Here is a 6,301-nt window from a genome sequence, read left to right on the forward strand (position 1 = left end):
ATTACCTTCAGAACTTCCTCTGATTTGAATAATTTGCAAATCGTAACTATTAATTTTGGTTTTCGAAGGCCGACCTCGCAAAAAACTGGTTGTTCTACCCGAAGGTTCGTTTGCTCGAAGGACGAAACAACATGGGAAAACAATCTCATTCTCGTCTTCAGACTCTGAGGTGTCCCACCAAGAGATGTACATGAGCAGGAACACCTTCCAAAATCTAACATTTAGCATGTTGTTTAATCTGCGAAACGACGTTGACGAAATTAGGAGTCGATGGTGTTGCCAATGTTGTCACGGGGAGCAAAAGGGAAATCCCAACCTAGTCGAACGCAAGTCTTCTTCTCCACCACCTCCCTCTAGTCCTAACTAGTAAGGCATCAATGACTGGAACCGAAATGTATTTTGTTCATTGTGGTGTTGTGTTTATTGCAGTCCTCTATTATAGTTTTGTTGGATAAAGAATGAAACAATTAGGTTGGTAGTTTTATTTCAATAAGCTATTTTGAAGTTGTTTTATAACCATGTACGCAATGAACCAATTCGGCTATTATGAATGTCAGTTACTATGTTGTGTTGTTAATGCATTTCATGACATGGTTTAACTTACATTTTTTTCATCAATTTGAAAAGCAATCTCTTCGTAACATTTTAATAGTTGTTTTTATACGTCACCGTGTCTTTTAGGAATTTCTTTTGTTTTATCAAAAAAATCATGACTGAAATTTTCGATCATTTCCAGTTAATGTTGGCCAACTAATTTCATAGATTAATTAATTCGATTTGAGATATCAATCACAGGAGAACAAAGACATGTAACGAGTTATAATATAACCAGAATATATAAAATATTCTCCTGTAAATAATATAGTTGGTGATTCAATCATCCTAAATCACACAAATAAAACATTTGCACGTAATAAAATAGAATAATCTGAACAATTATAAAGTAGCAGTTTTTATTATTGGGTAAGAGTTATGAGTTACGCACTAAAACTTTCAAATTACTTATCAGTTCTTACCCGCTAGCGTATCTTCCTAATATATGTATCTGACAATTTAAAAAAAAAATGGTTTAAAGACCTCAAAAATCGTAATTTACTTGGCAATTCACTCATTCCATCTCTTATAGTGATGCATTTATAATACATATCTGAGATGATCAAACCTTAATGTAATTATCATCCTCAAATTTACCATATCAGAGGATCAACTAATTATTGTAGTACTTATTCTCTTCGGTCAAACAACACAAAAATTAAACCTTATTTGGTATTAACATAGTAATGATTAGTCTTATCACAAATCAGCTACCCTAATCTATTGTACTACTTCTCTTCCTAAATTGATCTATGACTGTAGGTCCATTTTTAGCTGGGCTGGACCGATATTCCTGGAAATTCGCCAATTTGTACCCACAAGTTAACCTGTTAAGTGTTTACGAATTTAACCTATCACTCAGTTTCCCAAAAAACAACGGTACATGCATCACCCACCTATAACACGGTCAAGCAATAAATATACATTTACTTTCCTCGCCAATTTTTGCCTTCTATATCAAATATGAAAATACTTAAATAAATTTTCATCTACAACGGGATGGAGTTTGTTCACACGCATAGCATCGTATGTGCTTCTCCTTCATCTTCACCAAGAAATAACGAATTCCATAACAGATTCCTCTCTTCAGTACAAGTAGAAGTTGTCAAAAGTTTTTGTTGATCTGTGACAAACAGGTCAAAAGTGGTGGATCAATTGATGTTGCTTTCTATGCACGGCAAGTAACTAGTTCATACACCATTTTTCATGTTTTATTATGCACAACATCTTTTCATAACTTCGCAAAGTACTCAAGAAATTTTTCTATAGTCAATCATAAAATTAAACACCCAGTTCAGTTTAATTATGAATGTCCACAAGTAACGTTACCTATTATTTTCTATACCTCACCAAATTTGATGTTTGAAAATGGAATTCAATCTTTTTAACTCCAATGGTTCTTCACTTTGCAAGTGGGCCTGACTTTGGTAGGCCACATTTATCTCAAACTTATTGATAAGTTAAACTGGACTACTTCACTTCCTCAAGTGGGCAAGAAACAAACTGTAAAGAAATTTTTAAAAATTGTGAAGGCTTGTGTAGAAAAATTTCAATAGTTTGCTCATTTAGCTTGCTCACTAACTACTTAATAAGTATAATATAAAAAATTAAAATACTAACATTAACCTTATTATATGCTTGTAGTTTGCCTACGTCATTTACTCCATTAACTGAAAGTTTGAAGGGTGTTTATAATCTCAACCTCTCCTCCCAAATGGCGGACCCACAAGACATAGAGTTGGAAACAAAAAATATTGAAATAGTTGCCAATATCAAAACTGAGAATTGTGCTTACGACCCACACAAAAACAAGATTCCAACACATTTGTTACATGTTTCTCTTGCAAAGTGTCATATACAAGCAATACGACTCCCATTTCCATCAGGGAGATATTCAAAATTTACAAATGCAGATGGAAACCTTGTCATTTTTGTTTTCGACGAAGGACAATGTTGTATATACGATATTCTCACATGTTTGGTAAGTCCTTAAATTCGTAAATTAATCGAAATGATTAATTGAACTTCTAAATTTTTAATACAAATGAACTCTACTCATTTTTACATTGATCGTTACCAAGTTAATTCATTATCATTTTATTATGTGATTAATAACTTATAAATTGTTCACCCTTTTCATGTTGCAAAATATAGCTTATTTCAAGACGGTACTGCACTGGTAAAATTCTTCCCTCTGGAATTTGGAATCAAGTTCGATCACAACAAATGGATATTCAGATCGATATAAACGTGTCACAATGTGCACAAACAGTTTCCACAAATTTTGGAGGATTTTCTAGCTAGGAATACCATCTATTTCAATGCCTCTCATCATATATGTACACAAAAGCACTAAAGAACAAGAACAACAAGATAATGAAGCATATCACTGCCATGTCCCAAGTCATCATCTACTGCTATATGGAAACAACGAAGATAGTTTCATTAAATTGTTTGATCTTACAAATGTGACTATTAAAATGAATTGTGATGTGGGACTTCTCTTACAACCACTTCTATTTTCAACACCAATTGCCTGGAGTAGCAATGAAGGAGTTATTCTACATTCAACCAAGAGACTACAACTATGGGATATAGGCCAACCTCAGCCAGTTCAAATGAGCCATCTCCCATCAATGGGAAGACATGTCAGGGCCTTTGCCACTGTAAAAGATTTCAATGACAACCAAGTACAGTGCGAAAACTGGTCATAAATATCTCTTACCCTAGTCTCAAAGATACGTGATCATAATTTCTTCTTAAAATAAATAGCTTCATTCATCATATTTAAACTTAATCATATTTGTACTTTATGAAATATTAAGGGGGTAACAATGAATGGTGTCAACGCCACATAATGTACTACTCAAGTGTTGTTCTTGTTCGACTCTAGAAGTCTGACTGTTAAAGTTATTAACTTACCCCAACAAATTGAAGATGTCTTCACCATTAGCCTCAACAGATATTCAGTCCTCCTTGGCATAAGGGCTTTCAAAATATTATCGGCAACAAGACATGGTAGTGGATACATACTTATCCCAAAACAGTTAAAATTAGATACAAGAATTAGGCAAGTGTGGTCGAATGGTGAAAAAGTATTAACACTAAACCAGATGAGTGTATACGTTTTTTATTACTACAACATAGATTACACAAGCGTGGTTGGGGACGTTCTACTTACCCCAATACGACTTACTCATACAATCGACACTTCTCAGTTGGTTGAACCAATTTTTCATGCAATTGATAAGAAAATTATAATTTCCTCATCCACTAAGCCACCAATGCGGTCTTCACTTTAAACCTATGTATTAAGAATATTTCAACTAAACTTATGATATTGTATTAAGAATATTTTAACACTTAATTTATGTAAACACTAGTTGCAAGATATTAACATGTTAGTGTCAAACATATATCAATCAAGCAAGTACTGACTCTCCTAGTTAATCAACCATCTAAATAACATTTTTCCATACCTAATTTAGTTAGTGATTCATTCATCCCAATATTGAATAAATGAAACTTATCCAGGGAAAAAACTTTAAAAAAATCTTATAAAACAACTACAAAATATATATCAGTTTTACTTACGTGGTTATTGTTGCGTCTCACTCAACATAACATATAAATAACTTGGCGGAAGCACAATACTTACGTTACCAAAATCGTAAATATCTCTCAAATTCATATTAAGTTTACAATCGAGTCCTCAAGTTTACGATCAAGTCCAGGGAAAAAACTTTAAAAAAACTTACAAAACACTACAAAATATATATCAGTTTTACTTACGTGGTTATTGGTGCATCTCACTCAACATAACATATAAATCACTTGCCGGAAGCACAATGCTTACGTTACCAAAATCGTAAATATCTCTCAAATTCATATTAAGTTTACGATCAACTCCTCAACTGTACATATTTTTGGACAAGGAATTACTTTTTTGCCCCTACTTTTTATACCCACATCATCAACAACTTTCTAACCGGTTCACCAAACCGGTCATTGCAAGTCAAAAACAAATGTGACAAAAAGACCGAGTCCTATAAAATTTTGACAAATGGCACAAAGCTGGACCCCACACTGAAGGAATGAGTCCTGTGAGGGATTGAAGAATTCGCCTATAATATATATATACTGGTAATTTGACTATGGAACTACTTGATTCTACCCTCTTCAAATTTCACCTTTATACCTAATTATCTTAAAAATTTCTTTTCATGCATTTCTACAAACACATGGAGATCATTACATAGGAATATTATCTGAAATGGTATTTCTTTAGTGCTTATCAGATATTTGAAAGAATGACCAGGTGAGAAAGTACACCATTCAGCTTGGCGAGAATGATTTTGTCCTCAAGGTCATTTACACTCTTTCCAATTCGTTTTCTATTTTAAAATTTTTGTTTGGTTCCTGTGTAAATAATTGTTTTTGAGGTGATATTTTATATTTAGAGCTCTACCCAATTCAGTTCTGTTGGTATATTTCATTGTTGGAAGTGCTTTATATTTATTTTCACAATTATATTTTTCAATACCCATTACTAAGGATAAAAATGAAGAAGATGCCCAGTTTTGTTATCATTATTTTCTTTTACACTTATTTATATATTTATATGTGGTTTCTGATTGTTAATCTGATTTTATTTTATTTTTGGTTTAGGAGTTAGACCTTTTGAAAGAAGATGCAAATGTGTACAAGTTGATTGGTCCAGTTCTTGTGAAGCAAGATTTGGCAGAGGCCAATGCAAATGTGCACAAGAGAATTGAATACATCTCTGCTGAATTGTATGTTTCTGCCTCTCTTTTCTTGTTACATGGATCATTGTAAACTTTGGAGCTTTCTTGTTATATGGATCATTGTAAACTTTTCTTGTTTCTGCCTCTCTTTTCTTGTTATATGGATCATTGTAAGATTTGGCAGAGGCCAATGCAAATGTGCCCAAGAACAAGGTAGGATTGATCATCTTTAATGTTATTAAATGGCTAGATAATCATATAGGTTCTTGACGTGAATTTTATGTTTGGAAGTTGATCAAGGGAGGATAAAAATTACCCTAGGGTTCGACTATAGTGCTTCAAGGTAAAATCACTTTTGTTTGGATTTTTGTAATAGTATTGTAATCCTTTGGGTTGTGTAGTTTTGATGGTGATTTTGGCATTTAAAAGGGGGATCATGGCTTGATCTTGTTAAGTGGGGAAAAGGCTAAGGTTTATCTTTTAAATAAAAATATTGAGTGTTGAAGCTTGGGCCCCTAGCTTTCATGGTGTTGGTCTCAGGACTTTTTCCTCTGCAATAAAAATCCCTATAAGCTAAATAAGCTGAATGTGATTATGACTTTTTCATATGTAATACCCTGCAATAAAAATGAACGTTAGAAAAATGGTGGCAACAGTTATGGTAGATTTTATAACGTGCAATACTGATATGTAATATTGAGATAAATACTTGAAGTAGACACCTATCTTGTGGTTACATGGAACGAATGAAGGAAGGGTATTGTTTGAAGCATGACAAGCTGGCCCCCCTCTCCTTGAAAAAGCTGGTATAAGCTGCGAGTTTAAGGTAAGATAACTGCTGGTCAATAGATTAATTGACTTCTTTTTTTTCCTTTCCTTTTTGTACTAATATTTGACCCGTGACAAACTTTGCTTTATTATTTGCAGGCTTATCCTGGTCTTACTCATTCAATAAGCACTGA

The sequence above is a fragment of the Humulus lupulus genome, chromosome 5, assembly GCF_963169125.1.
Source record: "Humulus lupulus chromosome 5, drHumLupu1.1, whole genome shotgun sequence".
Taxonomy (NCBI): Eukaryota; Viridiplantae; Streptophyta; class Magnoliopsida; order Rosales; family Cannabaceae; genus Humulus; species Humulus lupulus.